This window comes from Amblyomma mixtum, chromosome 8, assembly GCF_055824585.1.
Source record: "Amblyomma mixtum isolate Tamu chromosome 8, ASM5582458v1, whole genome shotgun sequence".
Lineage (NCBI taxonomy): Eukaryota > Metazoa > Arthropoda > Arachnida > Ixodida > Ixodidae > Amblyomma > Amblyomma mixtum.
This window is the reverse complement of record NC_143019.1, coordinates 113,098,567-113,121,144: the sequence shown is the minus strand read 5'-3', so window position 1 is coordinate 113,121,144 and position 22,578 is coordinate 113,098,567. Positions and strand designations below refer to the sequence as shown.

The 22,578-nt window shown below is 45.3% G+C and overlaps 1 pseudogene; it reads right to left on the bottom strand.

The window, feature by feature from the left end:
- Positions 1-11,074: 11,074 nt before the first annotated feature.
- On the bottom strand, positions 11,075-21,498 carry LOC149333981 (uncharacterized; annotated as a pseudogene).
- Positions 21,499-22,578: the final 1,080 nt, after the last annotated feature.

Below are 22,578 nucleotides of genomic sequence, written 5' to 3'. Positions count from 1 at the left end.
CCTTTCATCTTTAAGAGTGATTGTAGTGTGCTTATGATGTCGCCGTCGAAAACCCCGCTACATTATATATATTTTCAGAAAGACCTGTCATTGTACTAAATATACCCTTAGTATAGGCTCACAATAAAGACATTAATTACTTCAAACAATATGGGTTTCTTCACTCTTCAAGTTTGTTCCAACAATCATTGAGAGAGAGAGAGAGACTCTAAAGACTGTGTGGAATCCGACCTGATGTCTGGCATATTGGTGCCGCTGTCTCCGCCCTCAGTTTTATATTAATGCGGCTGTACCCAGCGATTCCGCAAAAAAGCATTTTTGGGCAGGACACCGTTAATGAATGCATTTTTTTTTATAACGTAAGGTTTCACTATAACCATCAATGTATTCGCAGATCACCCGACGGTTGTCTTGTTTTTTTCTATTATTGTTTTTGCTATCTAAAAAGTGTTTCCCAATGGTTTTCTATGCCAGTGTTACTGTTCGATACGATCGATGGAAACACTTTAAAAGGGATATTTTGCTACATATCAAAAGTATGTACCACTACCTTCAGTATTTCTATAACAGTTTCTATCAACTGCCAAACTTTCAAATAATTTTTCGAGAATCTTGGACATGTTAGCCGCAATAACATCATTTTTTGCTGGAACCAATCCTCGATGTAGTTTCCGCAAACTGCTGCCTCGCCATTTGTGCAAACAAATGCTACATATATGCGAAGCTTCTCCCTTTCCTATCATTTCTGCGCTTCCACCGCCATTAATGTAGGAAATCGACCAAATGAGCTCAGTATTTGTGGACATGTCTGGCTCGTACACGGCTGAGTGCCTTTTCTGAAATTCAAACGTTCTTCTCACCCCAAATGCCGAAAGAACAGAACGGCCGTCGATCTGCCCCATATTTATGGAAATAAGGTACGCCGTCCCTGCGATTATGCCGTGTGCATGAAGTTATGATGCCGCGAAAGGAACCAAAAAAGAAGGCCTTTGTGAAATGCAGTCATTAAATGTCACTTTGCCGCAACTTGATCGTTATTTCATTGAAGCTTCGCGCATTTTTTTTTTGTTGGTGCTGAGTCTGCTACTCACTAATCGGCAGACTCGCTAAAGAGATCGTAACCGCACCAAGAATAAAAACGCTTTTACCCCAACTTGCAGCAGTACTTACTACTTAGTTTGGTAATGATACCATAGCGTCAAGAAGACAGCAAAGGGACACGGCTAAGAATAACCAAGCGTAAGCTATGCAATGTACTAAACAACAACTCAGATGCGAACAAGAGAACCGAAGTGCGAACAAAAAAAAACGAAAATATATGAACACCTTGAGAGGGAATACAAGCGAGGGGGAGCTAACAGTTCTAACAGAGACTTCCTCCGCCCTCTAAGCAAAATCAATCTGCGCTAGCATTCTTCCTGCACCTGCTAGCGATATGCTCATTTAGCTGTTCGTGTTTGAACTTCCTTATTTTCGTTGATCGTTTGCTGAGAGTGCATCTTCCAATAGTATCGAGCGACACCACATGGTACGATATTGAAATTTTTTCAATGGATATCTGGGTCATTCCTAACACGTACTCACGGGAAAAAAATATCTTCGAGAAAACGAGGTGATTGATTTAGTACTTCTTCACTCGCCCCTAATCGCACTGTCTAACAACATTACGAATTTATGAGGTGTAACTGTGGCGTAAATACGCTCGTTCCCGAGCTGGAAACTACGATTACGGCAGCTGCGGAAAGTACATCAGATACAAAGCATCGTTTTCAGCTAATGCCTTCTAAACTGAGCCTAGCAGTTCGATGCATTCTGCTTCTATCTGCACACATCGCATTACGCGGTAGTCGCAATCCTTTACGATTGCTCTAAGCTTTACTTCGGCTGCCCCTATTTGCGCTGAGTGAGCAAATACTACAACAAAATATATAGAAGGCGGAAATGATGCAGAGTACGCAACAACATTCAAATCCTTCTACCGCAATACAACAACTATATCTTACCGTTTATCACCTATGGGGCAGAAGGGTGGAAGCTAACGAAAAGGTTTCAACATAATGCCAGGAGAGTGCAGCAAGCAATGGAGTGGGAAATGGTTCGTGTGACGTTGAGAGACAGGAAGAGAGGAGAGTGGGTCAGGGAACAAACGTGAGTTAATGGCATTACACTCCAAATGAAGAAAAATAACTACGCGGGGCAGGGTGCGTAATGCGAAGGCAAGAGAAAGATGTCTTCTCAGGGTAACGTAATGCATTAGAAGAGGAGGCAAGCAGGCTGCAGAAAATCAAGTGTTCGGATGATATTATGGAATTTGCGTGAATGTGAGGCTCACAGCCTCTAGAAGTCAAGGTAAGTTAAAGAAATATGAGAGAGGGCTTTGTCCTGAAAGGGACGTAGGTGGGATGAACTAGATAGTGATAATAGATTTTTTTTTAACCATGGAGCCTTTTTTTCTGAGGGCTACAGGAGACGGGAGTTGAATTTTGTCCCTCTCGCTATAGCTGTTATGCAATTCAAGGCCATAATTTCTACGAAGCGAAATAAACGGGGCCTCTATTGCAAGCAAGAAGACGTGCCCCGTAACATCAGGCAATTAACGGCGTTTCCCTTCAGCACGGTGGAAAAGTCTGATCAAACGGGATAGTACTCCGCGCAATAACACCACCACGACAGAATAACAGGTGAGATGGGGGTAGTGCCTTTGATTCCTGGCTGTGTTCCGTCGTAAACGGAATTAGACGCAGCATACAATGCGTCAGAAAAGTCATTTTTACAATCATGTCCGAAAGAATACTCAAAAGGCCAACACGTATAAACATCTGAACTGACATAAAAACCGGACGGTACATAAGGCACCTAATAAAACAAATATCAGAGGTTAATTGATAAGAAGGCAAGATGCAGAGAAGTTATTCAAGCTGAGAACAATGAAATGGCACTTTCGAAGACAATGGAGCGTCAGACAAAGTACGCGTTTCGCGGGTCAAAACAGAGGTCGGAGCTTAACTGAGTTGCTGGCTGGTTAGCATATGGGGTTTAACGACCCAAAGCGGCTCAGGTATGACAAATACCGCATTGGAAGGCTCCACTAATTTCGACCACCTGAGGTTCTTTGCCGTGCACTGACATCGCGCAGTACACGTGCCTCTAGCAGTTCTGCTCCATCAAAATGCGACCGCCGCTTGCTGGCATGGAACCTACGTACTTCTGGTCAGCCTCCGAGCACCGTAACCATTGAGCCACCACGGACGCCCTAACTCAGTTGCGATGCAGTTCTTGGTTCCTGTGGACGCTGATATTTCGGCTGCGAATATAGATCACCACTAACAAAACTAGCAACGACAGGCTCTTGTGGGGCTGATCTGACTTTTTTTATTGAAAAGGATTGCCATTAGGAATAAGAAGACGCTGCCGATAAGCTTGAATAGCGCCCAAAGACACACCAATCACGAAAACACATAACGAGGGTTTCGGTTGTATATAATAAAGTGCCTAACCATGAGAGGTCGTCTTTCAGTCATCAAATATTATTTCTGCGGCGAGTGGATGAACACCTGTGCCCTTACTCTAGATGGCAGGCCCGACTGCTCAGCGGGGGCTGCGGGAGACGTCGTTGCATAGCTTGCACTAAATGGAGGTTCAAAGCTATTCGGTACTCGCTTGACCTTGCAATTTAGTGTCAGTGCTATCAGTAGATGGATAGTTAGTTGCAATGCAGGAGTACCTTAACTAGAGAGGCAGTAGCCTACAGCAATGGGACATCCCGCCCATAAGAAATGGGGAAGTAAAGAAAGCCTTAGGAGCAATGCAAAGGGGGAAAGCAGCTGGTGAGGATTAGGTAACAGCAGATATCTTGAACGACAAGAGGGGCGATTGTGCTTGAAGAACTAGCCACCGTCTATACGCAGTGCCTTACGAGCTCGAGTGCACCGGACACTTTGAAGAAGACTAACATTATCCTTATTGGTAGGAAAGGAGAAGTCAAGGAATAGAAAAATTACACACTGAGCTCCTTACTGTTCATTGTCTACACGGTATTTACTACTCTAGTCACAAATGTAATCTGTAGAACCTTAGGCTTCAGTCAGCCGAATGATCAGGCAGAAACATGAGAAAAGCAGCACCCGTCGGGTAAAATACTGTCTAGCCCGAGCGCGTAATGGGAAGGCACAGATGAATTTCGGGGAACAAAAAGAAGGGAAGAGCAGAAAAAATTAACTCAAAAATATTTAAAGAATCTATAACACATAAAAATGTTGACACACACACAAAAAGAGAAAATAAAAAAGAAAACTATTGAAGAAATGTGGCGCCATACAAATATGACATCGTGGCAGTAATTTGATAAAGCTTGGCGCAGTGCATGTGGTTTCGAGACTTGCATGCACGCGCAGGTTAAATCATTCTGAGATTAACGATTTAAGTCGACGTTGTTGAAGGTAAATAACAAATGACAACGAATATGTAGAAAAATGAAAATGAAAATGGCGTGGAAAAGATAACATGAAGCACAAGAAATTATGCAAAAGATAAAAAATTAAAATTAATAATGATAGATGTGTGCAAAAACGCGAAAGGTCTGCGGCCCGCGGAGGTCCGCGTGGTCCCAATGGTCTAGGTAATAGATCAAAGGCGTCTGTATGGGATCGAACGTGGATGCTGGCAGAAGGTTGGACAAAAAAGTACTCATGAAGTAAACTGCTGGATTCCCTGCCATTTCAAAGTGTCGCCGAAGTAATCGGGAACAAATTCCGGCGTATTCCGATAACAACGCTGTCCAGAGCCTTTTACCGGCGGAATTTCCTACGTTGGCTCCTTTAAGAAGGAAAGTCTCCCGGGAGTAGCGTTCATGCCATGGGAGAACGTGTCAAACTTGTGAATGAAGTATGATGCCCTTTGTTCCCTGTAATAGGTGTTAGCGAACCCGGACTGAAGAAGGATTACATGGATATTTTCGAAACAGTGCAGAGGCAGACGCCGGTTCCTGGAAAGGGCCAAGTTGGGTAAGGATGACACATGGGCTTTGTGGTTGTTGAAGCGGAAACGAAATGATATCTTGGTGTGACCAATGTACTTCTCCCCACACAGCTCGCATTGAAGTTTGTAAATAACATTGCTCGAATCGCTTCGAGGTCTTCATTCATGTGAAACACAATGCTATTGGACTTGGATTTTGCCAGTTTCGTGTCTGAAATCTGTGGACATACAGGGTCTGTTCTGAAAGTAGTAAGACTGGTTTTTTCCTGGGCGAACGGGCAGACGAGAGGTGGTCTGCGCGTGCAGGATCGTTGAAGGGGGATATTGGGAATGCTGGGGAAAATCGGCAGTCGGCTCTCGGCCGTTGAAGAGAGGAGGTCGCTTGTACTGTGAACCCCTGTCGAAACGTCTCTTCACGCAGAATCGTCGAGCGTTTACTGGATCAGCGATACGCGATCAAATTTTGAGTAAATTTTGATAAAACGGGCAAAGAGACTCACAACATGGTTACGGAGGCCTACGGCGACGCTTCCATGGGTAGATCAGGTGTTTTTTGAGTGGCACAAGCTTTTCCGAGAAAATAAGGAAAGAGTGGAGGAAGACGCCCGCTCCAGACGCCCTTCGACCAGCAAAACCAACGAAAATGTGTAGCGAGAGAAACATTTACTTAACAGTGATCGTAGAATGAGTATCAGAATGATTGCTGATGACTTGAGCATTCCTCAAACCCAAGTTTTTGAGATCGTGACAGAAAACTTATCCATGAGGAAAGCGTGCGCGAAGTTGGTGCCGGGAGTGTTGTCAGAGAAGGAAAAGGCCAAACGGTAGGATCTTCTTCATCATCTGAATGAGGACCCCGATTTTTTGCCCAGCACAAGGCGGCAACGCTGCCTCAGCCCCAATACTGCCTCGACTTGGCCCCGCCAGACTTTTTCCTGTTTCCGAGAATAAAATCGACCCTTGAGGGGAAACATCACGTATCGGTAGAGATGGTTCAACAGGCCGTGACGAGGGAGCTAAACAGCATTCCGGCCCAGGTGTTCCTGGAGGCGTACGAAAACTGTAAAACTCATTGGCAGCAGCGTGTAGGTGCGGAAGGGTGCTACCTTGAAAAATTGTAATCGTTTGTACTATTCTCTTGAATAAATTATGTTTAAAAAAATGAGTCCTACTATTTTCAGAACAGACCATGTACTTTGCAACGGGGTTTTCCGCATGGGTGGCATCCACCTCAGGTAGCGTTCTTCTTTGTTATCGCATTGACAAGTAGGTCTCTCAAGTTTTTGTCCCTGCGGTATACCACTCGGGGTGGTTCCTTGAATATTAGTGACAACCTATTGCTCTGTCTGATTAAATTAAAATGACGGCTTAGTATGTTGTTTACCCAGGAAGCCGGTGCGTAGTAGGTAAGGAGTAGGTTTGTTTTGCTGTCTTCTTTCACCTACTTCTCTGCCAAGATGGAAGAACTGTCTAGGTTGCGAACGCGTTGAATAGCGTCATAGCCTCTCTCCCCCGGGTATTTCTGTCGTGACAAAGCGGCCTTCAGAGTCCCCGTATGCTGGTCAAATTCCTCTAGTGTAGAACATATTCTTCGGTATCTGTGCGCCTGAGAACATGGAATACTTGTTTTGCAGTGCTTCGGGTGGCTACTGTGAACATGGAGGTACTGCTGTCTATCCGCCGGCTTTCTGTAGAGGGCAGTCGAAAGGCAGTTGCCATTTACCGATATTTCCACGTCCAAAAAATTAATCTTTGATTCGGTGATACAGTGGGTAAACCTAATGAAGTGATGCAGGGTATTAAATTGCGCAATGAAGTCCAGCAGGCTCGCTTCATCATGTTCCACTACAAGAAAGATGTCGTCTAGGAAACGCTTGTAGAAAAGTGGTTTTTTGGCTGTTCCTCAAGGAAGGGAATTTCTAGTGACGCCATAAAGATGCTGGCATAGCTAGGTTAGTGCACTGCACGGGCTCGGGCCGGCCCGAAAGCCCGGGCCCGGCCCGGCCCGCGGGCCGGGCCGGGCCGAGATATGATCTGTTTTGCCGGGCCTGGGCCGGGCCCGGGCCTGAAGTTGCGGGCCCGGGCCGGGCTCGGGCTTAAAGCTGCGGACTCGAGTCGGGCTTAGGTCCCTACAGAAACGGCTGGTGTCCGACTGTTCATTCACTTTTGCAGAGTGAAGTGCACAACTGCGGCATTTGAGCACCGACACGGATGAGCTACGGATTATAGTACGCGCTGAAAAAAAAAACTAAGTTTTACTCATTGACTTATTTATTTCCTTATTTCCACGCCGCGGTGGCTTAGTGGTCAAGGCGCTTGATTACTGAGCCGGGGAACCAGGGTTTGCTCCTAGCCTCGGTGGCCGCATTTCTATTTAGGCGCCAAGCATGACAGCCATGCACTTTGCCGTATCATTGCTCGTTGAAGAAACCCGGGTGATCGAAATGATCGGGAGCCCTCTGCTTCGGTGTCTCTTACAGCCTGACTCCCCTTGGGCCCTTCAGCCCCAAAAACATAGCTTTTATTTCATAGCTTTTTTTTTGCTCATTTGAGAAAATTCACAAACTAAAGCGCGTTTGCTTTTCTTTTTGATCAGCCGACCGGAACGTCTCGTAAATAAAATAGCCACAAAAACTCGCGAGAGTTTGTAACTCTCATCTCATAACCACATCTATCCCTCCTCGCTTCTTCAGCCTCGTTGTCATGACAAGTGTTTTGCCCTGTAAGTTATCACGTGGTTCGCGCGTTATCTTCTGCTCCTTCAGTAAGAGTAAAATTCAACTGGTCTTAATCGGCCATTGATCGTTCGTCATCCAAAAACATACCTATACACTGTTAGAAATGCATTCGGTAATAACATATGAGTTTAGGACGCTTATAGTCTTCAAAACACACACCGTGAAATACTCAAGCCTTCTAGCTTTTCGTTTCTGCTGAAAGGCGACCAGTTCGGATATGAGTTCAACCTGTGTGATCGCGTTCACTAAAAAAATGTCATCCTACTGCTTGCTAGGCAGCTTTAATGTTTATACTTCCGGGCGGCAAAATATGACTGATTAAAATCATGGGGGAATGCAAAGTAGTCTATTACGCGCGTATGCAGCCCGTTTTATTTGGCCCTCGGAACTTCCGAGTTTATCTTTGTGCACCTACGTGAGATCACTGTCCAAAAGACGGGCCTGGCGAGCACTACTCTTAATCACTTCCTTCTGGGTTAAAAAGAACCAACTTTCTGCAAGCCGAACTGTGGTTTCAGAACCTTTCTCGGCCTGTTTCTTATCGGTCTAGTAGAAAGAAGTCTACTTGCTCAGAGCGAGCAGTAAACCTCAAGCGTTACTGTGAAACGGACCGGGCCGGGACCGGGCTGGGCTTCACTCCGGGATTCACGGGCCGGGCCGGGCCCTCTAGAGCGATAATTTAGCGGGCCTGGGCCGGGCCCGGGCTTGAAGCCACGGGCCTGGGCCGGGCTCGGGCTTCAGGTCTCGGGCCCGGGCCGGGCTTGGGCCTCAGATTGAGGCCCGTGCAGTGCTCTAAGCTAGGTGCCATTTTTTTGTGCCCATCGCAGTACCGCTTATTTGGAGTTATTGCTCGCCATCACACTCAAAATGGTTGGAATTTAGCACCGGTTCAAGAAGGACGGAGAGGGTTCCACCGTCCAAATCAATCGAAGTGTTTGAGCTTCAGAAGGCTGCCAGCTTTGCTGCTATGCCGTCTGCGTGCGGGATATTTGTATGCAGGGAGCAAACATCCATGGTCGCCAGAAGGCCTCGTGTGGGGATGGTCAAGTTTGAAATCTCCTGAAGGAAATGGATTGTGACTTCGACGCACGAAGGGAGACGGGGAGGGATGTCCTTGATGAGGAAATTAATAAAATTAGACATGTTTTCCGTCACTGATCCATTGCTGGACACAAATGGACGGCTTGGATGGTTAGATTTATGTATTTTAGGGAGGAGATAAAACCGGCCTGGAGTTGGATTGCTCGGCGACATTGATTTTAACATTGCCTCAGTTATTCTACCGTGCTTAGCGAATCCAGCAAGAGAATCCTCTATTTCTGGCACTAGTGGACGTGTGGGGTGGTTCGGAAGCTTTCTGTAAAACTGAGGATCATTAAGCTGGCGGTGGCGTTCTTTTAAATATTCTTCTTTGTCCAGGATTACTATAGCTCTGCCCTTGTCAGCCGATTTTGGTTTGATTTGGTTTATTGGGCTTTAACGTCCCAAAGCAACTCAGGCTATGAGGCACGCCGTAGTGAAGGGCTCCGGAAATTTGGACCACCTGGGGTTCTTTAACGTGCGCTAACATCGCACAGTACACGGGCCTCTAGAATTTCTCCTCCAAAGAAATTCCAGCCGCCGCGGCCGGGATCGAACCCGCGTCTTTCGGGTCAGCAGCCGAGCACCATAACCGCTGAGCCACCGCGGCGGGGCTTGTCAGCCGATTTTAATATGATGTTGTCGTCTGTAAGCAATGTTCCCAAAGCCTCTCGTTCTTCGTTCGAGAGATTGTTGCGAACCGGACGTTGTTTTCCATACGCCCTTATTACGTCCTTCTGCACCGTAGATACGTACAGGTGCCGTCAAAAGTAAATGGAAGGCACTATTCACGAAAAAATTTAGTCATTGGCCTCCCAGTTCACGCATCCTTTAATACATATGTTGAGCCTAATTGTGATTATGCGAATTGCACTTTGCATCAACAAGCATGGACCATTATGCTTTAGATTTAAAGAAATAATTTTTTTTGACAAAGTCGCCTTTCATTTACTTTTGACGGTGAGTGTACATATCAAGGTGTCTATCACGTTGTTCGTTCGGTGTCCACAACCTCTCTGACACGGTGGGTATCGTTTGTTGTCTTTCGCTGGTGAGTTCCTGGAAATACTCCCTAGGGCGAAGGTTTCGCGCGAAATTTTCCAGATGCTGAAAGAGTTGAAACTCATTGAACCTACCAGATGCTGTACAAAAAGTTAAACCTTTAAAAAGGAGGCTAAGGTTGGCAGGTGTGAGAATCTTTTGTGAAAAATTAACCACGTTTGTGTTTCCACCAGCTGTTTCATAGTTTAAAAGCGTACGTTGTTGGGCTAGTCGGTCAATCATGGTGAATACAAGGGGGGTACTGCGCACAAAAAGACAAGGACAAGAAGATAACACAACAAGCGCAAGGGGGGTACTGCGCACAAAAAGACAAGGACAAGAAGATAACACAACAAGTTCTCAGCTGCGGACCTCGTATCGACAGCACCCCGAGAAATATGAGCAGTTGTGTCATTCTCTGGAGCTCGGACAACGGTCTCACGGCCGACAGTTGCCAACCTACCATTAGCGCTTCGCTCGGATGGTTTGGTTTCTGTATATCTGTTTGAAGCCAGTGGAACTTTGTCGCGTTCTAGCTTTTTGGTCTTATCGCTGGATACTTCCTCTCTTCTTTTTGCCTCGTAGTTTTATAGTTCGCTCAGTTCAGCAGTACAGAGAGTAAGCTGGCGTCTCTGCTTTTCCTCGACATCTCTAAGCTCGGCAATGTTCGGTTTGCCGTGATTGACGACAGTTTCTGTGAGCTTTAGCGATGCTTCTAATAGTATATTATCCACCGCCGCGGATATCCACCGCCATAATAGTATATTATTATGAGCCGCCGCGGTGGCTCAGTGGCTATGGTGCTCGGCTGCTGACCCAAAAGAGGCGGGTTCGATCCCGGCCGCGGCAGCTGGAATTTCTTTGGAGGAGAAATTCTAGAGGCCCGTGTACTGTGCGATGTCAGTGCACGTTAAAGAACCCCAGGTGGTCGAAATTTCCGGAGCCCTCCACTACGGCGTCTCTCATAGCCTTAGTCGCTTTGGGACGTTAAACCCCATAAACCAAACCAAACCTAATAGTATATTATCCCAGACCTCTTTTTCTCTCTCACTGAATGTGGACATGGAAAGTGTACAGCCCAGATGAAGACCTTTTGGAACAGTACCCTGCGACAGGTAGGACGTTAGGTGAGATGGATGAAGCTCAAATCTCACGCGCTTATCAATAATCTTCCTCACTGAGAGGAACGCCTGGGACCACGTCTGCTCTCCGCGGCCCGTACCTTTTGCAGCAGGCAGTCAGTTGCTCTGCCCAGAAGCCGCCTGCTGGGCAGCCATGGCGTACGTCCGGCGGGTGTTGTAGCGTCGCTCCGGCAGTGACGGTGGCGGTTGAGGGATACTGGGTGGTGATGTTGACGGGGCCGCGTCTTCCGAGCGGCCCCCAGGGATTCAGCTGCGTGGCACGAACGGGGTCGGCTGCCAACGGTGAGGCGAGTAGTTAAGCTCCACTTTGAAGTGTTGGGCCCGCAGTCCGTCGCCCTCAAAACTGGTGTGCAGTCCGCCCACGGCGAGGAAGCGCCACAGAGGCAACAATGTAAAACCATGTTCGATGTATCGCACACTGGGGCCGCGTTCTCAGCGCTTCCACAGCAGACGAACTCCGGTCTTGAATTTGGACAACTGGATGTTAAATCATCTCACGAAGCGGTGACTTTATCCTCTGCTTCGGTGATTTGGAGCATAGGAAAAAGGAAGGTTAACGCCTATCTTCTTGATTTTAGGTCGGTTCTGGCGAATCTCTTCAACGAATAGTGTCAGTCTCTCCAGGGGCGAAGACGACCCATTTCTCGTGATGTAAACTGCCCCGATGTCCACGATCATGGTGTTCACGCTCGCAGGGTCGTACTGCAGCAGCATGGGAACGTCCGCATACGTGGTGCCACAGTAAGCGATGGAGCAGGGGGCCTCTGGGTCACTTGGCGTGGAGTGGTTGAGTACGTACTTCGTAAGAGAGTCACCGATGATGGCACTGTTGATCGGATGCCTTGGATAGTGACGAATCAGAAGCTCTGTTGTTGGGTTCCTGGCAGCCATGCTGAGAAATTGTATTCAGTAGGGGTTCCAATGGCCCAGGTTACTATTTTAGGTACAGTATTACGACAAACGCGACTGTTCTTTTAACGTTTACTTTGCCAACAGTTTCGGGAATGATATATTCCCTTCGTCAGGGCAGGCTTACAATAAATCGGTTTCGTCAATATAAGGACAGAACAAGCGAGGAGTTATAATCTCCACCCTTGAAACAAACTTGAGAATGAGGGCAAGGGACCGCATAATAGACAGCACAAGTCTCATACGGGCCGCGGCTCAACATCAAGAACCAAAAAAGCAAACGGGGAGGTGGAAAGGGTAAAGTAGTGGAAAGGAACGAGTATGAACAGCACAGCGATAGAAGGGGCAAAAGAGCGCTAAACCCGGCTGTCGGAGCACCCGGAGGACACTACGCCCCGCCTCCCCCACCACGCACACAATTACGCAGGATAGACACCGTGGTAGACATCATAGAGGAAATAGACACCTTGATAATAATAATAATAATAATAATATCTTTTATTCACTTCAATTCGCAAGTACATGCTCCAGCCCGCGTAAGCGTTATCGCTTGTGTGCGGGGCTGGGCAGCCGAAGTGTGAAGTACATGATCAGCGGTGAATAAAACACACACACACACACACACACACACAAAAAAAGAGCTCGAACAAGACAGACTCAGAAATTGTTTCCGCAATGCAATAAAACATAAAAATACTAAAGAGCTGAAACCAGACAGACTCAGATACTGCTCCCGCGGTGCAAGGCGAATACATGAACAAAAAACATAGAGTACAAGAAAGCATCCACCGTTTTCATGCACGAAATGACAACGCTGAGAACATGGAAAGAAAAGAAAAAAAAATAGATTAAAAATTTATCACTCAGTATTACTATTCAACCACGATCGAAGAAACTTATTAAGTTGTTTTAATCCATTAATGCTCGGGGCTGTTTGTATCTTATTGAAGTAATAAGGAACATAATGACTGCGGGTTTTTTTCCCATAGTTGGTGTAAATCCGTGGTATGACGTATTTTTCCGACTGACGGAGAGGCCGTGCTTTAATGTTGTCGATTTTAAAGACGCTGTGGAAGAAATTTTTGCGCAATATTTCAAAGATAAATTGCTTGTGTACAGGTAGCATCTCAAAATGTTCCATACTAGCTTTTACCGCTTTATCATGACAGCTAGTTCCGTAGGCGAGATTCGATGCAATTCTGTACAGTATGCGGCTTAGTATGTTTAGTTTATACAGTGATGCAGTTCCGTAAATGGTTATTCCATATCGCAATATGGATTCTCCTAAACCTTTATAAACCATTTTTCTAACCGACACATCGCAAATATATATACATATATATATATATATATATATATATATATATATATATATATATATATATATATATATATATATATATATATATATGCGGTGCAGAAGGACATAATAAGGGCGTATGGAAAACAGCGCCTCTCGAACGAAGAACGACAGGCTTTGGAAACGTTGCGTAATGACGAAAACAACGTAATAAAACAAAGCTGACGAGGTAGGAGCTATAGTAATCCTGGATAAATCAGAATATTTAAGAGAACGCCACCGCCAGCTTAATGATCCTCAGTTTTACAGAAAGCTTCCGAACGACCCCACACGTCACTTAGTGACAGAAATAGATGACTCTCTTGCTGAACTCGCTGAGGAGGGTAGAATAACTGAGGCAATGTTAAAATCAATGTCGCCGAGCGAACCAGCTCCAGGCTGCTTTTATCTCCTCCCTAAAGTACATAAAGCTAACCATCCTGGCCGTCCAATTGTGTCCAGCAATGGGGCAGTGCCGGAGAACATATCTAATATTATTAATTTTCTCATCAAGGACATCCCTCACCGTCTCCCTTCGTGCGTCAAAGTCACAATCCATTTCCTTCAGGAGATTTCAAAATTGACCATCCCCACACGAGGCCTTCTGGCGACCATGGATGTTTGCTCCCTGCATACAGATATCCCTCACGCAGACGGCTTAGCAGCAACGCAGGCAGCCTTCTGAAGCTCAAACTCTTCGGTTGATTTGGACGGTGGAACCCTCTCCGTCCTTCTTGAACCGGTGCTAAATTCCAACCATTTGGAGTTTGATGGCGAGTACTACCTCCAAATAAGCGGTACTGCGATGGGCACGAAAACTGCACCTAGCTATGCCAGCATCTTTATGGCGTCACTAGAAATTCCCTTCCTTGAGGAACAGCCAAAAAAACACTTTTCTGCAAGCGTTTCCTGGACGACACCTTTCTTGTATGGGAAAATGATGAAACGAGCCTGCTGGACTTCATTGCGCACTATAATACCCGGGATCACTTCATTAGGTTTGCCCACTGTATCTCCGACTCAAAGATTAATTTTTTGGACGTGGAAATATCGGTAGACGGTAACTTCCTTTCGACTACCCTGTACAGAACGCCCACGGATAGAGAGCAGTATCTCCATTTTCACAGTAGCCTCCCGATGCACTGCAAAACAAGTATTCCATATTCTCAGGCGCATAGATACCGAAGAATATCCTCTACAATAGAGGAATTTGACCAGCATACGGGGACTCTCAAGGCCGCTTTGTCACGACTGAAATACCCGAGGGAAATTATCGATGACGCGATTCAACGCGCTCACAACCTAGACCGTTCTTCCATCTTGGCAGAGAACAAGGTGAAAAAAGACAGCAAAACAAACCTAATCCTTACCTGCTCCGCAAAGGCTCCCAGGGTAAACAACATACTAAGCCGTCATTTTAATTTTATCAGACAGGGTAATAGGTTGTCACTAATATTCAAGGAACCACCCCGAGTGGTATACCGTAGGGACAAGAAATTGAGAGACTTGCTTTTCAATGCGGCGAAAACAATGAAGAACGCTACCCGAGATGGATCCCACCCAAGCGGAAAATCCCGTTGCAAAGTTTGTCCACACATTTCAGACACCAACCTGGCAAACTCAAGTCCGATAGCTTTGTGTTTCACATAAATGAAGACCTCCACTGCAATTCGATCAATGTTATTTACAAATTTCTATGCGAGGTTGTTTGATTGCGAAAGCAATACTACACTAGATTTTGAGCCTTCAGCGTGGCGCGGCGGTAGTTACGGTTGACCTTTCGCGGAGTGAAAAGGGCCCCCCGCTCGATCCGTCGGCGGGGGGCGGCGGTAGTCACGGCAGTGAGCGTCGCGCTCCTCTAACTAGTGGCGCTGCAGTCGAGGTGACGCCATGCCAGCTGCATAAAAAAGGGCCCCCAGCTCGATCCGTCGGCGGGGGGGTGGCGGTAGTCACGACGGTGAGCCTCGCTCTCCTCTAACCTGTGGCGCTACTGTCGAGGTGACGCCGTACCAGCTGCATAAAGAAAGGGCCCCCAGCTCGATCCGTCGGCGGCGGGCGGCGGTAGTCACGGCGGGGAGCCTCGCGCTCCCCTAACCTGTGGCGCTACAGTCGAGGTGACGCCGTACCAGCTGCATAAAGAAAGGGCCCCCAGCTCGATCCGTCGGCGGGGGGCGGCGGTAGTCACGGTGGTGAGCCTCGCGCTCCTCTAACCAGTGGCGCTACAGTCGAGGTGACGCCGTACCAGCTGCATAAAGAAAGGGCCCCCAGCTCGATCCGTAGGTGCAGCGCGGCGAATAGTCACGGTGGATCTTTCTCGCTGTGTGCAAAGATAGTTTGCCATGCCGTCTACTGCCAAACAGAAGGATAAGGCAGCTCGCCAGTGTGAAGCCAGGAAGAAACACCGAGCTTTCGCAACCTGTCGGGCTTAACGAAGCTAAGCCTCTGGCAATTTTTTTGTTCTGCTTTTGTAATCAGTTAGCTTTAAGCGATCACGTATTCAGTAATGTTCTAAATTGATCAACTCCACAAAATAAATTAATTAAAATCCCCTATGTCCCTTGGTTTCTGTGGCTGTTGGCTTCTCTTATATATATTCAATTCAATTCAGTTTATTTCTTTCCATGGAAAGAGGAGCTGAGGCAAAAGGCTGACTTGCCTGACGAAGGCCTCAGCCCCCATACACGGTTGGCAATGCAGTGGCAAAGTAAAACATTTGAAAAAATCTTACTTGTAATACAAGTTACGAAAAAAGAGGACGCATAGCAGGTTGTAATACAATAATGCACAAAAAAACAATTTGCAACACACACTTCTGTACATAAAGTTCACAGAGCAAGAGCAGGCAACACAACCAAGATTTACTGATCAGAATACATAATCATCAAACAATGTAGCATGATTCACAGAATACACACAGTAGCTGTAAAGAAATCTCGAGTGAAGTATTATGGAAATTTAATGTTACTGCTTATTAAGTAATGTTAAAGGTTCTTATTGGACCAAGATGCGGAAGAATTGAAGTCAAGAGGTGGCGGTAAATTATTTATGGCTGTAGGAATTTGGTAGTGTAGTGTCCCGTAATTGGACCGGATTTTAGGTACCAGTTTTCTTTGCTTTCGGAAGTGGTACATTGTGGAAGAGTTGTCAGGAATAGAAGCGTATAGTCGGTTCTTGTGAATATATTGAAATAGTCGGAAGAAGTATATCTGATCTGCCTTCAGAATGCTATGTTTGATGAATAGTGGCATTGATGGGAGGTATTGTGGTCGGCCGTGATATCGTTCAATTGCTCTCAGTGCTTTCTTTTGTATCTTAAATAATTTTTCGTAACTACCGGAAGTTTTTGTACCCCAGACGAGGATGCAGTAACAGATTTTAGAGTAAAAAAGTGCATAATATATAGATATCATTAACCACGTAGGTATGATGTCAGCCAGTCGGTAAAGGCAGCCAACTGTTCTGCTCAGACTGGAAGAAAGTTTATAAATATGTGTATTCCAGGACAGTGTCTCACTAAACCAAACACCAAGAAATTTGTGACTGGAAACTCTGTGAATCGTAGTGTTAGAATAATAAATATTAAGCGAATGCCGTTCTATAGTGTTAATAGGCCTGAAAATTATGTAGTGAGTCTTCGAAAGATTTAATGATAGTCTGTTTGCCTGCAACCAGGATTGAAGGTTATTTAGGTATGCATTTGCCTTGCCTTCCAGGGTGCACAGAGCTCTATCACTGAAAAAAATGTTTGTGTCATCAGCATACATTACCATGTCTGTTGAATCTGGTATATTACATATATCATTAATGTAAGTTATAAATAGGAGCGGCCCTAAGATTGAGCCCTGTGGCACACCTTGTGTGATGGGGAGCTTCTCTGAGTTTTCGGAATTAATGTGGACATACTGAAAACGGTTATCTAAGTAACTAGAAAGCAGGGCTGAAGAAATTCCACGCACACCGTAACAGTTTAATTTATGTAGCAGAATAGTGTGATGTACGCAGTCAAAAGCTTTTCTAAAGTCTAAAAACAAACCAAGCGTGTATTTTCTCGCTTCAATGTTATCAATTATTTTTTCCTTAATTGTTAGCAGCGCTTTTTCTGTAGACCTATTCTTTAAGAACCCGTACTGCGAATCATTTATAATGTTATATTTGGCGAAGAAATTTTGTAGCCTGCGGTTGATGGCGCCTTAAAATATTTTAGATAAAATAGGCAGAACAGAGATGGGTCTGTAATTAGTAATTTCGTTTCTGTCGCCACCTTTGTAAATCGGACAGACTCTAGCAACCTTTAGGTCATCCGGAAACACACCGGTTGTGAACATCAGATTTAAGATATGAGCTAGGACTTCTGATACGGACGCGGATACATACTTTAAGGGCATAGGTTTTATGTCATCGTACCCAGCTGATACGTTGTTTTTAATGCCATGTATTAACATGGTCACCTCATTAGGCGTCGTTGGGGTAAGCGTTAACGAATTTGGTATGGGCGTTATGAGGTTTTGATATGTGGTATAATGGGCAGGTTCATCAACAACAGAATCGGCTACTTTCACAAAAAACTCATTCATAGCTGTTGCTAAGTCAAAACCAGTAAGTTTCCCTTCAGGTGTGATTATTTCATCAATATTACACGGCACGTTGTTATCGAGTAAGTAGCCGAGTTCTTTCCAGACTTTCCTGTTTTATCGCGTATTTTGGAGAAACGCTGGACATAGTAATTGGTTTTGGTGTATTTAAGGTCACTGTTTAGTTTGTTTCTGAAAGCCTTGAATTTATTAAAAAGTGTTATATCACGGGTTTGGACAAATTCGTGATACATTTTATTTTTCTTGCGGATGCGTTCATAGAGGGATTTGGTCATCCAGGGTTTCCTATATTTCTTGGGATTTTTTTTCATGCAGAGGGAAGGCTTCATTATAGCATTTTAGAAAGCTCTTGATAAATGCAGCATAAGCACTATTTACATCCTGAATATTGCATATGTCGTCCCAGTACTGATTGTCAATTAGTGCTTTAAATTTGGATAATGTGACGTCATGAATTTCTCTACATCTGTAACCGACTCTATGAGTAGAATGTGTGTTTCGTTTAACAGGGAGGAAACAGAATATGGGTAAATGATCGCTAATGTCACTACTGAGTACGCCAGACAAAGGTTCTGACGGCATCTGGCTAGTAATACAAACGTCCAATAATGTGGCTGTCTTAGTAGTCAGTCTAGTAGGCAGTGTTATGTGGTTACAACATGCATAGGAAAAAACAATATTGTTGAATTCACGGGTGCTACAGTCGTCGCAGATTAAATTGATGTTCACATCGCCCATGACCACAAACGGAAGTGTCGTGGAAATATATATATATATATATATATATATATATATATATATATATATATATATATATATATATATATATATATATATATATATATATATATATATATATATATATATATATATATATATATATAGGTTGCGAGAGCATGAAGTACTTGACTGTTTACAGGAGTATATAGCGAAGTATACGCTTCGTTAAAGGAAACATATTTATCGACTCGACGTTTCAATCGGAAGACCGATCTTCTTCAGGAGTGATTTTACTTTGTTACTACATCCCCTTTTATAGCCAACATCACAGCGCTGTAATCTCTACCTTCACTAGTAATCTCCGGAACATTAACAAAATCCTAAAAAAAACACTTTAATATCATAGAACAGAGTGACCGGCTTTCAAAAATTTTCACCACGGTCCCTGAGGGAACATATAGAAGACCAAAAAATCTACAAAACCATGTTGTTCATTCGACAGTCAATAAACCGAGAGCTGTAGGTTGCACACGATGCGGAAAAAGCCCATGCCAAGTCTGCAAACACATGGAAACCGTGGCACTGGCTAAAAGCGCCCATTCAAATTTCAAGCATTCTATCCGGGAAGACCTAAATTGCGATTCCAGCAACGTGGTTTACATGCTCGAGTGTGGCGACTGTCGAATGCAATACATAGGCCAAACAGACAATTCCTTCCGATTCAGATTCAATAACCACCGCTCACATACTCAATCGCTCCCCAACCTCCCTCTTTCGAAACACCTCTGGCTACCTTCTTTAGGTTCTATATTCTATATTAATATATATTCATATTCTATATTCTATATTCATAGGGTGTCCCATAATCTAAAAAATGTAGCCAATCGCTACGGTGTGCCGGTGGTATTTTCTGCCCCGCGCAAGTTGGCCTCTTTGTGCCCCCGGATTGTCTCCGGCGAGGAATGCGTGCGAGACTGCACGAGGCGTCACGCCACCCAGTTGTTGAGGTCTTCTGTCGGGGCTGTGTATGAAATTCCCCTTACATGTGGTAAAGTTTACATCGGCCAGACGGGCCGTTGTATAAATGAACGACTAAGGGAACATCAGTTTTCTACGAATAACGGAAAAGGGTCAAATTTGCCCTTAAATTGCGGTGCATGCCCTTTGGCTACGCCTGATAAAGCATGCCAGCATTTGCTGGCTAGAACCGAAATCTTAAGGCGCAGCCGTAACCAGATAGCACGTGAACTCGCAGAAGATAAGTCAGGTGATGAATGCGTAAGCGATTCTACTATAAAATTGTATAAGAAAGAGAAAACTTTCCTGGCATGTGCGCTCAGGCAATGATTGCATAAGCATCAAGGTATATATATATGTGTGTTCTTTCTGAATAAAATCAGTCGCGGGTTTGCGCCCGTCCTTGTCCTGTTCTCGTCCGTGTCCTTTTTAGCGCAACTCCCTTGTTTAAGATATAAGATGTAGTCGCAGCAGAGATAAAAAGGACGACGTTGTGTCCGCGTCCTTTGTGAAAATAAGCCTGCGCCTGCTGCAGCTGGCTTGTTTTCATCGGTTTGCACAGGAAACGAGGTGTCCTACGACCTCGGGGCAGCGACCCGAGATTGTACTTTATGGGGATGTGGCACTTTGGGCTACGGCAAGAACTGCAGCAAGTGCGGCTGTAACGAGATGGTTGTGGTTTGCCGACTGTTTAGCGGCGGGCGAACTCGCTGATTAGACTCAAAGCGCAGACAGCCGCTCGAGTCAACTTTTGCATACAACGTACCTCGTGTAAGCCGGAACTGGAAGGCGATGTCTTTCAGTTAACGTTTAACGCTAGTGACCGGCGGCTCTAGCGGCATCGGCGAGGCCGTGTGTCGCACCCTCGCCGCCCAGGGCGCCACTGTGGTCGTCGGGGATTGGCGTCTTGATGCGGCCCAAAAAGTGGCGCAGTCTCTGCCACGTCCGTATTACCGATGAATTCTAAGTATTTGCTAATGGGCTAGTTACGCCACTGAGTCGAATGCAAATAGTGTAGTTAAAAAGTAAATCATCTACGAATCGAATAGTTAAATGAGTTAACCGAATACGAATTTAATACAGAGGCAATAGTTCTCTACTCCTCACACATCCCGACATCCAGCTTACGTTGTGGTCCCGTCAAATGCATGGGCGCAGGCTAAGAAAAAAATGATACGCAGGTTGCTGTGAAGAATCGCGTCATGCTTAAATGGTTCGCCCAGCTCAAAATAACTGTAGGTTCCAAATCGGCTGTAGTAGGGATGGAGTTGTGTGGCATGTCCTCATGCTTTGCACGTTTGTCACTTGTCGGGTGCTTCAGAGCAGATTCTGGGGAAATGCGAGCTCTATGTGGTAAACATCTTCTGAAGCCCAAATGAAGGTAGCCACATAATTGCGCTTACCCCTGTAGAACCCGCGTCATGCGGTCCGATGTGGGTACTGGAAGGAGAAAGAGAGATAAAGGAATCTAGGGGGCGATCAGCTGGGTTGATGCGGAGGAAATGCAGAGCATTTTTCTTTCACTTGCCGATCTATTCCAATTCTGACAGCATTCCAGTTTTCATTCCATCCCATTTCCGATTCTAATACTATTATGATTCTACACTTAATCTAAACCTATTCCATTTCTATTCAAACTCGGTTCTCTCAATCCTTTTCGCTGAGTCATTCTTTGTCCTGCCTCTCCCTGATGTCCCCTACCGGTGGAGAAGGGAGAGCGAGACTGATGGCAGGTATAAGGTGAAGAGGGGGAAACTCTCCGTACAGAACCTACCAGGTTTGTGAGGCGAAGGGCTCTCACCGATGCCGTCGCCAGAGCAATCACGCCTCCATGACCTTCCTAATGCTATTGCCTTAAAACAAACTTTCACCTTCTGAGGTCCCCCCATCTGCCCAAGGCTGGACCGATAGAGGAGCTTGTTGAGCTGCGCACATTGGGCCATGTCGGCAGTCACACATGGGGGGCATACATCACACCGACATCGTCCCCATGTGGGCTCACATAGGCCCCATGTGGGCCCCAGTCCAGAACCCACATTTGTTAACCAAAAGGGTGTTGCTTCATGTCAATGCTTTTAGGGACTGCGTTGAAAAGCGACTGCGTTCTAATCGCAAAGAGGCCGCTGAACCTGTTTTAAGCTAGCAGAAAAAAAACGGTACAAATGATTCCGCAGTCGCCCAATACAGCATCCCTCATAACTCATGTGCCGCTTCAGGACGTTAAACCCTCATACCACATAAATATTTTCATTATTGCCCGACTGTGGAAATGGCGTATGGTGCGCAGGTAGCGTTGGCCTTTTATTGTAAAACTCTCAAGAAATGAAAGAAATTTTTTTTTAAATTCGAGAGGAAGCCCGCACCCAGCCAGAGGTTATCGCAGGCGAACCAATTGAAAATGAAAGAAAAGCGGCCAACACCCAAGAGAAAATTTAAGAAAAACCAATTAGGAGAGAAGAAAAAGCACAAATGATGGCCGGGCAAAAGTGATTTTTAGGGCAAGACGCCCCAGAAGGATTAAGAATTAAGAAGAACGAAATGAAAAGGAAACAATTGTGAGTCCAGCGTGCCCAGATTCCTCGGACACGCTCGCAGGCGGCCAAGAGGATTTTACGTGCGGGGATCTGTAGGAAGGAAGAAGAGACAAGAAAAGAAAGCAAGGAGAAAAAAACAAAGAGGGGATAATGGGCTTAAGAAAGCAGAAGGGGTACTTAAAAAAGGGGAAGTAGAAAAGAAAATTAATATAAATGACAAAAAGGCAGATAAAGAAGCAAAGGAAAAGAATGGACGAAAATAAAAATAACCAAACAAGTAAAAATGAAAAATATAACAGCTAGAAGAAAGACAAGAAAAAGTAAAAAAAAATCAAATTAAAAACAAAAAAAGAATAAAAATAAGAATTCAGAAAAACGAAAAGCAAACAAAACAAAGACTGCCTGTGCGCGCAAGGCGAGCAAATATCAAGGTCCACATGCCCGTGAAGCAGGTGCAGGGCCACGGCCCACCAAAATTGGCCATATGGT